A 16,391-nucleotide genomic window follows, 5' to 3' on the forward strand; every position below is an offset into this window, starting at 1 on the left:
CAGGATGTCAGGGAAGGGACCACGGTCAGTCCTTAATGGAACGTTTTTCTGAGCCCATTGAAGACTCCTCGTTGTCCGAAATCACTACCTTCAAGGCAAAGTGCCAAGCCTACGGGAAAGTAATTTCAGGATCAAAAATTTCCACTTCCAACTCCAAGCTTCATTTAATTTCGTCTCAAATAAATTGGAAAAATGTATTGCAGTATCAGTATTTCTGTATTTGTATTTCTGCCTTCCCTAAAATGTATTCCTGTATTTGTATTTCCAAATACTTTTTGCCTATATTTAAAATGTATTTCCGATACGTATCGCGATACACATTTACAGATATATTTCAGTATCAGTATTTTAGGTACTATTTTAAAGTATCCCAGTATTTGTATTTCCAAATACATTTTCGAGTATTTCTGCCCAACCCTGGCGTGCGGCGATATCTGGCAAGTTGGACACATGCGGGCGCCGGACGGAGCCCCCGTCCGACGCTCCGGTGCGACGAAAACCCTCGCCCTCGGACGTCGTTCCGGCGGTTCGCACGTCGGATCGCATGGCTTTTTCGCGCATGTGTCTCGCGCCATGCGATCCGACGTGCGAACCGCCGGAACGACGTCCGAGGGCGAGGGTTTTCGTCGCACCGGAGCGTCGGACGGGGGCTCCGTCCGGCGCCCGCATGCGTCCAACTTGCCAGATATCGCCGCACGCACGGTCCGATTTTCGGAAGGCCGCAGTGGCCGCAGCCAATGAGCACGGATGGCGAAGGTCATGTTGTCAAGTGACTTTCGGACCGATCGGGCGAGGAGGCGCAATGTGGTTCGGGGAAACGGACGTGGCGGTGCGCGGTGCGTCACGCGCGGCGAGTCGTGGTTGTGGAGGAAACGGACACCATCGAGTTTTCCCGCGCGCACAAAACGAGCTGCTGATTTCGAGCGCCAAAGCAAGCCTGCCTTCTGGGACCGATCGAGCCCGTCGAAACCCGAATATACTCCGTTTCACCTTCGATGGGCAGCAGCGGACGCTACGAGCCATTCCAATGTCATGTGAGCTTCGGGAGAGACGCAGTTATGTGCGCGGTACGTAGTCACGTGATTTTTACGCAGTGCTCGTTTCTCTGGGATGGCTCTAAGGTCCGCTGCGGTCCTTCGCGATTAAGTGATTTTGAGCAGAAAAACAGCCTCACGGAAAATCTTCACACACGCACACTTTAATAGAAGGTGATAAAAATATTATGTTTGTTTTAAAGCCAGAAAAACCAAGAAGGGCGAGGGAAGTATTTTAGTGTTCTAGGCTAGGTGGCGCGAGCTACCGCCCGTTGTAAATATAGCCATTAGCATCCATCCATCCATTTAGTAGAGGGACACCCGAAACTGGGTGGAGCTGAACGGAGCGACGCAACGACGCGTCGGAAACCATGTGTAGCGAACCGTCCTGTGCGGCGATTCGGAGCAGCCATCTTCCCGACAGTTCGCACGCCGGATCGGACAGTTTTGACGCGCATGTGTCTCGCGCTTTACGTCGCTTCGCGGCGACAGTGTGCGGCAGCTCATTACAAAAATGTGAACCCATTTGGCCCACCCGAAAACGCCGCTTCGGGGCGTCCGACTATTCGCTAAAGTGTCATTCGGTGAAACGTGGGCGTTCGCTAAAACGTCATTCGATCAAGTGTGTACCTCCCCTATAGGGGTGTATCTCAAAACGTCCCATTCGCATTTGAACCTTGCACATTTCGACCCATTCTCATTTGGTCCTTCTCGTTTGAACCTTCTCATAATATCCGAATCGTGTTTTTCGCAACTGGACCCATTCTCATTTCGCCCGTTCGCGCTACGACTAGCTACGACCGAATGGCACTAGTCCGGCATGCTTCTAACGTCGTTATGCCTTCGCGGCTGTGTTGATGAGCCTTAACCTTGCTTGGGCCCCCAACATACCATCAGATATATGTTATGTGTAGAGGTACGCACTGAGAATCGTGCATCGTCGCCTGCTTCCCTTTCTCTAAGCAAACGAAAAAAAAAAAACCGATGAACATTTAATTTGGAAACTTTGTTTCAACAGAAATAGCGTACATAATAGCAGTGGTTCTCAACCATTGATGTTTTGCGGTATCCTTGTAGAAAGGTTGAAATGATGGGGGACCCCGTTCGGGGTGAGGTGAATAGAAATGTATAGGTTATCGTGATAATGATTTAATAAGTGGATATAACTAATTGCTAGTGAAAAGTAGACTTACCTCATTGACATACACACGAGACTACTCCCGAAAATTGGAACGTTTCTTCTCAACGTGAAGAAAGACAACTAATATTGCCTTGCTTGACTGTTGAGACAGGGCTTCGCGGACCCCTAGGATGTATTCGCAGACCTCCTTTTGAGAACCACTGCATTATAAAGTGGTGGCATTGTCCCAAGTCGAGAGTCCTCAAACAACGTGACATTTCGGAATATGATCTGGCTGCGATAAATAGTTGGTCTGTTTTGTTGTCAGCTAGTAGCTTTTCATGACGACCTCGACGCACTGCTAAGATCCTATGCAGAGAGAGTATTCCTGTAGTGTGGCACACACACACGCACAGACACAAATTATATCAATGTCATAATATTACCCTAAAAACGATTTTGGTATAGAAAGAGTCAAGCGCGACGGGTCAAAGCGAGATATTTTTGAGAATGGCTGTTTTGAAAAGGACCAGGTGAAAAGGGCGAAACGAGAACGGGCCCAAATGAGGGGGGTTGGAATGCGAAAGACGAAACGGGAAAGGACCAAATGCGACAGGTCCAAGAGAGAAGATCTTTTTGAGAATTGTTGTTTTAAGAAGGGCCAAGTGAGAAGGTCGAAACGAGAACGGGCTCAAATGATAACCCCCCCCCCCCCCCCCCCTATAGTGTGTGTTCAAATAGCAAGAGACTGTTTTTTGAAAATGGGATACACCACAAAAATTCGGATTTATTACCGCGTTCTTAGCTTGCTTGCTCATGTCTCGGTGTCAAAGGGGACATGGAACAATTTCCTGGCAAAAAAAAAAAAAAAAATTGTGCGCAAACTGCGGTTCAAGTCTGACTTGTATAACAATGCACATCCAGCGTAAACAGGCTCAAACTTAGTCCCAAATATTGCAAAGACCAAGACAACACAAGTACATCCGACTTACATCCCTGGGTGATCCTTTCCAGATATTTGGATATCCCTGGGAAATGCAAATCCAAAACACATCCAAAATCCAAAAGCAAACACAAACAAAAAAAAACAAAGAAGCAGAGAGTTAGAATTTTTAAGCTTTCATTGATGGTGGCCTATCGTGCTTGCTTTTATTGCGTGCTTTCTTGGTTGTTTGATTGCTTTTGTGTTTTTGATGGTGGTTTCTTTTGCTCGTGTGTTTTTGTGTTTTCAATAAACTTTCAGTTGTCAGTCAGCGCTTGTCCCGTCTGCTTCTTCCACTTGTCTTGTGTGTTTTTGTGCTGTTTCTTGTTTTCGCCATGAAACAACTCGCCTGTATCGCCACCTTAATACACATTAGGGTTTGGAGGCTGCAGAGGCATCATAAGTATCCTCTCTATACATGCCTTGCACGTACGTCACATGATGACGTCGAACACCGGTATCTACCATGCTGGTGGTTGACTCGACGGCCCTTCGCAGCGAGAGCAATGGTAAACTGCGCCGCGCTCGGCTGTAGCAATTAACCCGTATCCCGATGATCGTCCGATCGTTTCGTCGGCGTGCCCCACGAGAGAGAGTAGCCGTCAAGTTAGAGAAAGTACGAGCGGCAGGAAATATATGCGGCCGCGGATTATCGAGTTTGCGGGACGCATTTCATAGCGGCGAGCAACTGCACTTTTCTACCGTTGTTTACGTTCGCGCACGCCTTTGCATCGGCTTTTGCTCGTTCGTGGTGTATATGGCCTTTGACCTTCGTTGCATAACGCCATTTCCCCGCTTCGAGCGCACCTTCGGGGCTCCCGGCCGAGTCCGGGCGAGTGTCGCGCCGCGAGTCCGGCCCGACGGCGATCGGTCGGCGGCGGCGCCCGTGTGCAAGGTCGCCGAACCGCCGCCGCCGGGTCATCGGTTTGTGCCGTCCGCGATACGATAACCTTTGCAAGGAGCGAAAGTATGCAGGCGAGCCGGTTAGGAAACGTAATAATATAAACCCTGAGACAATGAGTGTTTCTTGTCCGTTATTTGATTTATCCTTGTCTCAGGGTTATGATTATGACGGTAACCTAGCGTTGTTTACCAGTATTTCGCGAAATCGTAACAATTTTCCTACAGGCGACTCCTAGAGCCGCTCGTAAAATTATGAAGCGCGCAATTAAGCTTTTTATTTTTTTGGTGACACGGCATTCCTTTGCGTCCAAACTTCGTCGGTGGCATTTCGAAACTTTCTGCTCGTAGCGCAATCGCACCAATGCCGAAAAATTCCGCACGTACTGGATAAACGTCATCATCATAAGCTCAGCACGTTTTCCTAAGTTCACGGTACCTGTGTTCAAAATATGGTGCATGTTAAGCGCATGTCCGGGCCGTTAGCGGTATCCTACGCCTTGGTAAGCGCATCCACGCGGTGTGAAGTCAACCACCAGTATGGTGCCGGGTGGTGCGGGGCCCCGTCCTTCCCTAGATGTTCCCTAGCGTGACGTCACTTGCAAGGCATGTATTAGTTTGAGTGGGATACTTCAGCTTTGCTTGTGAATACTATACTCATACAAAACAAATATACAAAATGTAAATTTTTGGCTTATTAAAAAGTTTGACAATGGAGCAACCATCTTCAATAGTGGTATATACTTGGGAAATCTGTCTCCCTATTAGCGTTTGCTGAGTTATAGTGACTGGGGCTCTCACGTGAGGAAAAAAGTGCCAGCAATGTCGAAAGCATGACTTACCTCTGGAGCTGCTTGCTCCTTTATTTGGCTAATGGCAAAGAAATGACACGCTTCTGAAAAGAAGGTAAGCAAAGAGAGGACTTTTAAACGGAACATCACCGAACTTAATCTCCATCAATAATTTGGTGTCCATAGACGTGAAACTTGTAGATAACCATTGAGACTGTTTGGCTCGAAATAAATGTATTGCACAGTGACTGGCACTCTCGTGTGAGAAACAAAAAAATTGGCAATTTCTGCCAAAAGCATCCCTTACCTCTGGAGCTACTTGCTCCTGTATTTGGCTAATGGCAAAAAAAAACACCAACTTCTGAAAAGAAAGCAAGCAAAGAAAGGACTTTCAAACAGAACATCACCGAACACTTAATCTCCATCAATTATTTGGTTTCCATAGACGTGCCAACTTATAAATAACCTTTGAGACTGCTTGGCTCCAAATAAACGTATTGCACAGTGACTAGCACTCTCATCATCATCATCATCATCATTTATTTTCCTTGAGGGCCCCAGGGGGCATTATACAAGGGAGTGAACACACTAAAAACATCAACAAAAATAGTTAATAAAAAACACGCTGTAATCTATACTTGTATTTCAGAAAGAAAGAGGTTAACGGCTGCAGCAAACTTGTTAGTATCAGTCATGTTTACAATGAGGTCAGGTAATGAGTTCCAATCGTCAATAGCAGATGGTAAAGTCGACATTTTATAGGAGACAGATGACGAAGTAATTGAGCGCAGTTTACATGAGTGGTCAAAACGAGGGAAAATACGGTAGGGAGGTGATAGTAGAGAATCTTTAAGATGGTTGTTGTGGTAAAAGATTTTGTGAAGAAGAGTGAGACGTGACACCCTTCGACGTAAAGAAAGTAAGTCAAGGTTAGCTGATTTGCGTAATCCTGATATGCTAGTGTATGGGGAGTAGTCAGAGTAAATAAAACGAAGACCTCTGTTTTGAACGGATTCAAGGTTGTTAGTTAGATATGATTGCCATGGTGACCATATGGATGAAGCAAATTCAAGTTTTGATCTGACCAAGGTCGTATAAGCTAGTAGTTTTACTGAAGGTGTAGCTAGTCTGAGGTTACGGCGAAGAAATCCGAGAGTACGGTTAGCATCGGCAGTGACAGCATTTATGTGAGTACCCATTGGACAATAGATATCCAAGGAACATCCGGTGGACATCCGGCAATGAACATTGGGACGTCCGTAGGATATCCGCAGAAATCCCAGGGACGTACTGGGGACGTCCGTAGGATGGGCCTGTGCAAAGAAATTGTTCATCCAGGTGACATCCGACGTACATCCAAGTCGGACTTTCGGACGTCCCTCGGATGATCAGAAAGAGACATTCCCCGTTAAAATATCCACCGGATGTCCAAAGAATAACCTTTTATGGATAACGGACATCCACGGGACATCCCTTTTTTATCCAAACTGGAGCTCACCTGGACCGTACCGGTCCAGGTGAGCTCCTTCAAAATGCTTTTCCCTATGCATGCCAGAACTTTCGTTAGCCATATGTTCTCGTGTTTTCCCACATTTATTTCTTAAAAATGTATGTTCATCTCGATTTCTGCAGTTGATGCAGCAACTAGTTATAGTGGCTTTGAAAGGGCATTGAAAAGAAAACAAAGCTTTTTTTTTTTTACGCAGCCTGATTACAACCTATATACCCCAAGAAGCAATATTAAAGACATGAGACTCACTTGAGTTCTCCCGAAAAAGGACTTAAATGTGTCTAAGGGCCAGTTTCGGGAAAACTCAAATCAGTACCATGCAATTAATATTTCTTAATTTTTTTTTTTTAGGGGGGAGAGGGAGGGAATGCCTTATGTGGGATGCAAATCTCATAACTAAGCTGTTTTAAAAAAGGTTGTTTCTTTGCAGTGGCTTAAGAGAGACTAGCAAATGAGAAGGGCCAGGATACAACCGAGCTAAATTAACAAGCTGTGCAGGAAGAGCGAGCATAAAATAACATGCTCACCATCTAAGCACATTTCACCATTTCGAGTCACAATAATTATAGACCTCTATTTGCAGGGTTTCCCTCTAAACCAAAATGACTGGTTGCCACAGGCATGAAAGGATGTACTCTTTCCAGAAATAGATGTGGGTATAGTGAGAAAATATATGGTTAACGAAACCTCTGACATGCACAGGAAGGGGTAATTCCAAGAGGAGCACCTTGATTTAGCAGCATCTTGGTCATTTTGAACGCTCGGGTAAAGGAAAAATGTAATGACTTCCTAATTAAGAGCTTTCCTGAGAGGATTCACATGCAAGCTTAACAAGTGGCACGAAGTTACACATAAATGTTAAGTACATACTATGACACAGTTAGAAAGAACACATCACCACTTTTCTTGAGAGGCAACATTTTATCACTTATGCTGTGTCCCAGTGATCCCTTTCGACCACATACAAGCATTACAACCTTTACGAATGTTATGCTAAGTGTAAGGAAGAACCCATTTCTTCACAAAAATTCAAACCAAAAATCTTTAAATTTTTTATTAAAATCTATTTCACCTGTCATCAAAGACAACTTCAAAAACAACAGCTCAGCTGGAATGCACAGTGGATCACAGTGGTTTTACAACATCACCAAGGGTAGCTAACCACTGCAAGGTGCACCACACTATATGCAACTTGCTTAAAAACCTTTTTATGTGAAAAAAAAAGCACGGCAAAAACTTGTACACTAAAAAGTTTAAAAAAAGTCACTCCGCCAGAAATCAGACGTGCGAAAAAATATTGCGGTACAAATCCACAAGAGCACAGAAACGATGTTCACAGGCAGTGAAAGGCAAGTATGAAAGAGAAAACAAATGCACATACAAGAGGCCTGGTATAATAAACTTCAAAACAAACTGCCAAGTTTGCAAGCGAAACCTCAGACGCACACAAAGGAAAGCTGTTTTGACCTCCTACTCCCCTCTGGCACTCTGCTCCTTGCTGATGACAGTGTTCCAGCGTCGGAAGCGCTGCAAGGCCTCTCAATCCAACTCTAGAAATTCAAAGATAAAGGGGAGTACATTTTATCTCCTAGACAAAAAAAAAAAAAAAAGTACTGCCCAAATATAGTACAATAGTTAACCAGAAAGGAGTGCACAAAAAGAATAAAAATATGGTATGCATTATACGCCCTCACAAAAAGAAAAGTAAAAAGTGGCAGGTCAATAAACAAGAAACTGTAGCTGCGATACATTCTTCAACTGAAAGCCAAAAATTAAATGCTATAGTTGGTTGCAAGCTAAGAAAAAACCGGAAATGCCTCTCAGAGGAAAATGTAATCCTACGCCGAGAAACGCCAGCCAATCGTTTTCATGACGTCACGATTCCGTAAACCAATCGCAATCCTTTAAAAAAAAAAAAAAAAAAAAGTTCAACATATGGCTGCTGGCCTTAGCAACGCGACGCTAGTTTCTCGGGACAATTATTCTGCTTTTTTGCACCGTGTTTTACGTGCCCGAGGTTACGCCACGAAATCTTAATGGTATCGGCTTGCGTTTGCAGCAGTTTTTGCGCAAAAACATGAGAATCCAGCGACGCTATCGCCAACAAAAATTTCGAAGTGGGCGCGAGGCTTAGCACCGCTGAGAGGTATGTTAGACGGTATGTTAGACAGTATCTTGGACAGAAAATGAATTGGGAAGACGGTACATTGGACATGACTTTCTTTCTTTACTGAACAGCTATTTCGTTGACAAAAACGTATTCTAACTTATTTAAATGTCCTGAATGAATTAAATAAATATTGTAGTAGTTTAAGACATGTTTCCTGGAGGAAGAAAAAGCAACGTTGCTTGCGAACTATTTTCTCGACGGCGGAGGCACTTCACATGGGCGCAATGCGCTTGTGGTTGGAGCTAAAAGATTGTTCTTAGGTTGCATCCGACTATAACAAGGACATTGTCGGCTTGTAGCGCTGCTATTTGCATCTCCAGTTCGTTGCTCGCCTTCTCGCTGCAGAAATGGGAACTGCTCTAGCGAGGTTCACCCGGCTTCTTTCTTCAGCAGCCACTGCAGAACTGCGCGTCATCGCTGATCATTTCGCTCTGGCATCTTTTGCTTTTAACTGAGCGCCCCCATTTTTACCTCCCTTAACTGGGTGGTCAGCTGCTTAACAGAAACCGAACAACACCTGCATACCCATCAAAACATTTCTCTACGTACAGTGGCTAATGAACTTTTCAGGGGATTATGTCATGTGGCTTTCAATATGATGCAAAAGACAACTGCGGTGTTCTCTTCAGCTGAAATTAAGCCAAGTTACCCTTTAAGCGGCCGCACAGCTGTATAGCAGCATTAAGGCCCGTTCACACTCTTGCAACCGAGTACGACCGAGAGAGACCAAACCGGTTTTTAAGCCTTTTGCGATCTCTTAGGACCAGCTCCGCCCAGCGCATCCGGTCCCAAGAAGTCTTTCTCGGTCGTACTCGGTTGCAAGAGTGTGAACGCGACTTTAAAGTAAAATACTTACAAGACGTGGAGCCTTCCCTTCATCCAACTCTTTCTCGAAGGCCAGGAGGTCAGGTAGTGTGTTGAACGCTTGTTCGACGAGGGACGGGTATGCAATAACTGCGTGGACTGGAAGGATTGCGCAGAGCTTGTTGAGCATCTCGCCATGCTGCTACAGCGTGAAGCGCATGTTTAACAGCCGCAGGACGTGCTGCTTGAATGCTTGTTGTATGAAAAAGGAAAGCAATTGAATATATATTTTACACGAGGATAGATAGTTTACACTTGCATTTTTATTGGGCATGACATAATTCCTGCAATGAAACTACATAGTTACTCCATTGTTTAGCTTCAAAAAATTGAGCAACCAATCCAAAGGGCAAAAATGAAGAGGTTCATATAATCTTGAATGACGCTTCAAATTAATTGCTTGGGGAAAAAGTAGAAAAGAGTATAGTTAAAAACACAGCCTTGTGATCTTCCATGCCCAATACATTTCTGTGCACTCAGGCTTCACCACTTTTGAAGACTTAGATAGCTCGCGTTATGATCTCTTTCACTGGAAGCGCTGTTGTCCTTATCCGTAACTCTTTATGGCACACCAGATATATATTAAAAAAAAAGAGGTATTTGGTTAGAAAAAAAAAATTAAAATGCAGAAGAAAACAGGAATACAAAAAAGAGGCACAGCATACAAAACCAAACAACATGCCAGCACAATCAGCTTGCCAGATGTCAGCATCATTTATTTCTTGGTCCTGCTTTTTTCTACACTACACCCCAAATCTAGAATTTATTGAAATTTTACCAGAATGAATGTGAAAAATATTTACCCTGATCTTGTGGATCCTGTAACTCGCTTGCTTGAAGCCCTACAAGTACACAGGCTTTAGAAACGCTATTTAAGACTACTAAATGTCCTCTAGACAGCTGTCTGCTACTCCTAAAAAGAGATACCAATAGACTATTAGTGTTTGCATGCCCTTAATGTTCATGAATTGAAGAGTTCATAAAATTAAGGGCATGCAAAATTTTTGGACTTTTTACAAACACATTTCTGGCACCTAGGATTTGCAAAATTTAGTTGCTGCCAATATGCTCCCTGCACCCGATTGGGGATGCGAAAAAAAAAGGACGTACCATTATTTATCTTGATATTGATAATTTATCTCGCAAGGTCTCAGAACTAGTCAACCAGCCATGATCATGTCCAGATGTTATCTTGAGGAGATCTCCCCTAGCATGCCTCATATAATTCAATTTAATGTTTGATTGATGCAAGGCTGCAGTGCAACAAGTTTACTGCCCAAGTAAAAATTATATATATGATTAAATTTTCTGTATTAATATTCGCAACTCCAACAGTTCACATTTAATCCCCCCTGTGCCAGTCTTTGCAGCACAGTTGAACAGGCACGAACAACCTGTTGGTATCCTTATGTCTTTTCCGCTGGGTGACACCGAAGCCTCTGGAGTTGCGAATAGGAGACGATTAAACAATACTACCTTCAACAGGTGAACTGGACTCCTGCAAGCTGCTAATGTCTGTAAGTGAAAGGGAAAAAAGCAGTCAATTCCAGGAAACTCATTTCTAAGCTACAAGGCATGAGGTTGTTAAGAAATATAAAACAACATAATTCATTTAGGTTGTTCAATAGGAGGTTGAAAATATGTAACCTGTGTACAGTAAACTTCCCTTGGTATGAGAGAGCTTAATTCTTGATTACAGTGCACTACATTTCTATTAGAAAAATTCATCATCTTAGCTAGGCACCGGTACATATAGCGATGGATATTTTAGTAAAAAGAGAGAGCTTTTGTAGAAAAAGAAGTCGAGACTAACAGCACCGGTGCTTTTTCATGTTTGCGAGCGTCCATACGCATACTTAATGACAACACAGACCCGCGGTGTTCGATAGAACACATCATATAGCTATGATTCCTAATAGGACTTTCACTGTGTATGAAATGACAGCAATAGCTTAAAGGGAAGATGGGGCACTTCTACATTTGAGAGAAAACACTTAAATTGCGTTCGTTTGGCCTTTAGAATAACAGATATCACAATAATGTTTCAATGGCACGCGCCGGAGAGCCACAAGAGCAATTTCAAAATAGGGCTGAAGCCTCGCCCCCCTAGCCTTGGGCCGCCAAAAGATCCGTCGATGACGTCACGGACAGCGACTGTCTTCTGCATTTTTCTCGCGTTTGACAATAATTACGCAGCAAATGGTTTGGGTATTCGGGTTCACGGTGTAAAAATACACTAGAATTCACTTCTAACTCATTTTTTCCAAGAAGCTCCGTAGCTTCCCTTTAAGTTTTCCCTAAATTAAATTTTTGATAAATCTCATTATTACTATACCATTATAAAAATGTGTACCTGTGTCTAAAATGCTGCAGATCTCGGAGGAATCTGAGGGCGCTTGTGAGTGGCTGCTACCTGCACAGCATACAAAAATAGTTGAAGGTAATCACTTGCTCAATCCTGTACATATCTGAATTTTAACAAAGAAAACCTTATAACATTTCTTCCTACCCTAGAAATGTGTTTGTGGATAAACTCAATTGCAGCACATATAATAAGTGCCTTAATTTACTTTTAAGAAATTGTTTTTTTTTTTTAAGAGTTTACCTTGCACACAAGTCTCAGGAGCAAAATTTCCCAGGTCGTCCGGCACACTGGAGCCTGAAGGATACCAAAAGCAGAACAGAAATATTTAGAAATCGGCAGCTTAACTGAAGTTCAAGTACCAACTTCGGTTCATACACAACAAACCTGTGGGAGTGTCAACAAATCATGATGGGTACCGGAGCTGGAAGAAAGAACTTGAAAAAGAACCTCCTGAAGCGTCGCACTTCAAAACTTGTAGGAGGAATCATAGTAAAGACTACAACTGCCAAGCCACTGGCTAGGAGCAGTGGTGCAGTGTGGAGCATCATTGTGATGCCTCGATATGAGCCACATGTGAGCCAAACATGAGGAAGCTCACTTACTTTGTGTTCCTGCAGAACTGCTTCCCTCCTTTGATGCAGCAGTGAACAGGCCTGGGAAAGAAGTGTTCGACACTGCATTGGTTGCAACAAGTTATCCCTACTTTCAGGGCTGTCTTATGTAACACGAGACAGGATGCAATTTTTAGCAAATCACCTTGAGGAAAATCTGCCGGTACTGCGGGCACTTTTCGGGGGGGGGGGGGGGGGGGGGGGGGGGGGGGCTGCCTTTGTTGGCTTGTGTCGCACTGGTTCCTCGTTAGACTGCGACCACTGGGGCGGTGGCCTCCGCATTCTCTTGCCTTGCGGCCTTTCTGAGTCGCTGCTTAGTTCCGATGTGTATTGGATACGCTCCAGCTTCTTCCGTGCCTGCTCGTACGTTGCTGAAAGGACAAGCATCCGTAGTGTCAGCTTTCTTGCACCACATCACATCATAAAATTGTCCATACCGAATAACCCTTTCACCGCCACAGCAAATCGTTTCCACGACGCATCTGGTGGCACTGCTTTCTGCACCATCACAATTATCTTGTCCCCTTTGGCCTGGTCGGCCTGGTGCCCGCGGATCCTCCCCTTTGACCTGATGCCCGCGGGGGATCCGCGGAACACGCCCGCGGATCCCCCGCGGGGATCCGCGGGCATGTTCAGCTGTGGCAGGCGTGAACGTTGCTCGAGACGACGTTCACTGGGGTTGCACTCGGCCTCCTGTATGTCCTTGCTGGCATGCTCAAGCAGCGCTAAAGTTCTTGTTTCTCGGGAGGCTTTCTCGCAGGCGTATGCCGGCCGTGATTGAGGCATGGTGGCACAGTACTCACAGTCAACGCGGGCTACTACGCTACGACATGCCTCAGTAGGCAATGGCGGCATAGCCAAATTCGTACGTAAATAGGATACATATCGGACTAAATGAATACAATGAAATACTCACCTTATCTTCGAGACGACGAAACCAGAAGTGGAAAACCCGCCAAAACGTTCGCGCGCGCACTAGCTGCAGAGGAGCCGAAAAAACAGCATTGATGACGATTGCGATCTAGCAGCCTCTCCAGCAAATAACTCCAAAAACAAAACAAAACACACGGGATGAAAACACGACGCACCACCATTAAATTAATAAGTGACAAAATTTGGCCAATATTTTGCGTATTAAAATTGTCATCATAAAAGTACACAATAAAAGTACTAAAAGCACGAGCCGCCTTCGAAGCCGGAGCTAAAGTTATTGAATCTGACCGGGTAAAGAAGGTAAAGAATCACTAAATATTTCCAAAGTACGGTGGTACGGTATTCAAAGGCTACTAAAACTAAACTCGTTACGCACGGTCGCATAATTTGACGGTTCACCGCGCGGCACTGGCTACATCCCATCGTCGAATATGGAGCTGCCCTGTGTGGTGTAAGCACTGGGTGGAAGCGAAGCGCGTATCGTGTAGCGTTCGTTCTCGTACGAGCTCTTCCATCCACTTTTCTGGTATGTGGCCACACTGGTGACACTGGTTTGCTTTCTTTTTTATAAAAGTTTGTTCGGAGCGGTGCCTGACTTGCTCCTCGCTGTCACGTCTCTCTGTCGCCTCGAAACACTATGAAGTCGAGTTACAAATTACAAAACTTCTCGGATGCACAATAAAAGCTGTGACTACATCTCGGTGGCGCTCCGCTCACGTTTCGGATCTAGTTTAGGGTAGGAAATAAATCCATGGGAGGCAACTTCAACACCTGAGACTGCATGCTGCGAGCGTAGAGGCTTTATTCCACACGGTTGGCTAGCTACCACCAGCTTGCCGGCACACTCGCTGTCTTTTCGCTAGTTTTGGAAACTTTGAGCCTTTCCGGTTGCTCAGTGCTGTTCTAGCTTTTGGAATGAACTATCCTAGACCCTCTCATCGAAGTGATATATGTTATTCTACAATGGACGTCCAGAGGATATCATGCCCGGGATCTATCGGGCAAATCCCAAAGCGGACATCTAGAGGACATCCACAGGAGTAGAGAAAATGGACGTTATTTATAACCTGAAATACACGTCCCGCGTTGGTCCCTCGGACGTCCCGTTTTGGTCGTTGGGGTCATGGACGTTCGGATCTAAACCGGATGTGCCTCGGATATTCGTGGTCCAATGGGTAGTCCATGACAGATCAGAGGTCAGGTGAACGCCTAGGTAGTTATATGAGGAACAGGTAGCTACCCAGGTAGCACCAAAACATTATAATAATGTTATTTTTTTGTTTGGCCCAAATGTTTGAAATATGTCCTTAATGTCATTTTATTTAATATTTCCACAATGTTTATCTGTTCGTTAGATTAATGTTTTTCCATACGTTATTTGAACACACAGGAAACATTCCTTCAACATAAATTTAATGTTTGCAAAACGTTAAATTAACATTGAAGGAACATTCGAGAAACACCTTTACAACCGGTATGCAACGTTTGTAAAACATTAAATTCACATCAAAGAAAATGGTACTGCTACACTAGCAGAATATCCACAAAATGTTAGAAAGATCTTTTCAGTTGACGAAGACAAAAATATTATAAATCAGACGCAACCGCTACCCATGCAGTTACGCCTCTGCTGTGAACAAGGCGAACTGCATGGGTAGCAACTGCGTCTGATTACAATACTTTTGTCTTCAACTGAAAAGTTCTTTCTAACATTTTGTGGATATTCTGCTAGTGTAGCAGTACCATTTTCTTTGATGTGAATCTAATGTTTTATAAACTTGCATACCAACAAAACTGCAGGTAGTCAAAGCTGAAAGAAGGGTGTTGGAAAGGAACCTCCTTGAAACCCAACGACAGGCAGTGTTTCACTACAGACATGGCTTTTCTGAGGGCTGAAAAAGCTAAGACTTGCAACAAAATATTGCGTCCTGGGTCTTCGAGGAGGTCCTTTTTCACATACATAGCAATGTTTTCCAGAAGATGAACCACCGGACTCCAGTGCGCAATACACATAACGGGAGAGAATTGACTGTATGCACCTTTTGAAGAAGCTTGATCGTAGCATGTCCGTTAACTGAGGAAAAGAATGTTTGTGAAAGGCACAATATTGCACACTATTAACAAAAACGCTAGAATTAACAAGCTCCTTTTCATCACAGCACATATTGAGACGAAATAATTGCAATTTACTACCCTTGCAAAGATGAAATCAGTCAGGTACATGTACTAAAACATTTATTGTTTCAAATTAAACCAAAAGCATATACATACGAGTAAGGATGCTGCTAGACTCAGCTGTTAAAATGACAAGCCAATAACTTAAGACAAATCTGTATGTACTACAGAAACAAGCTTGAAACTGAGTAGAAGTGGTGACTAGAGCGGGTGAAGCTTGAAGCTGAGCTAGTTGGCTCATTGCTCTATATAGTGCCAGCTGAACATAAAAGAAGGGTTAGAGAGAGAGATAAGAAAGGCATACACCGCTGGACTAGGAACTGTTTCATCAGATCATCTTTCTCTTCATCTACATTGAGTTTCACTTCCTCTTTTTTTCTTATCTACATTGCATTTGATTTAATTGAGGAGTTCTTCTTCTAATCTTATACCCAAGCATCTTCTCATCTTCCATCTGTCCGCCATAAGTGCGGCCCTCTAAGGTACTCAACTTCCTTGTTGTGTAGTGCGATGGAAGGCACACACACACACTCGTCTGCCTTTGCGTCAATAGCAAGGGCCTCCAGGATTTCTCGAGTGAACTTGTGGCGGTTTCTTGCTAGGATGGTTAGGCTAGAAAACTCTGGTACACACCGGCACATGTGACAATGGGCGGGTAGGTCCCCTGCTGCAGTGGTGGCCTTCACCGAAGCTGCATGTTCCCTAGTCTGGTCACCGATGCACCTTCCCGTCTGTCCAATGTAACATTGACCACATGACAGTGGGATTTGGTACACAACCTCCTTCTCACATTCGGTGTGCTTGGTCTCGTGAGATACCTTGCAGTTTGTCTTCTCCTTGTTGGTCCCTTTGTTTACATGATGGAAAGTTGCACACAAAGAGACGAGGAAGGAACACAGAAGACAGACAGCACGATTCATGACAGGGGACATCGAC

This window comes from Ixodes scapularis, unplaced genomic scaffold (genome assembly GCF_016920785.2).
Source record: "Ixodes scapularis isolate PalLabHiFi unplaced genomic scaffold, ASM1692078v2 PGA_scaffold0__279_contigs__length_252992795, whole genome shotgun sequence".
Classification (NCBI taxonomy): Eukaryota; Metazoa; Arthropoda; class Arachnida; order Ixodida; family Ixodidae; genus Ixodes; species Ixodes scapularis.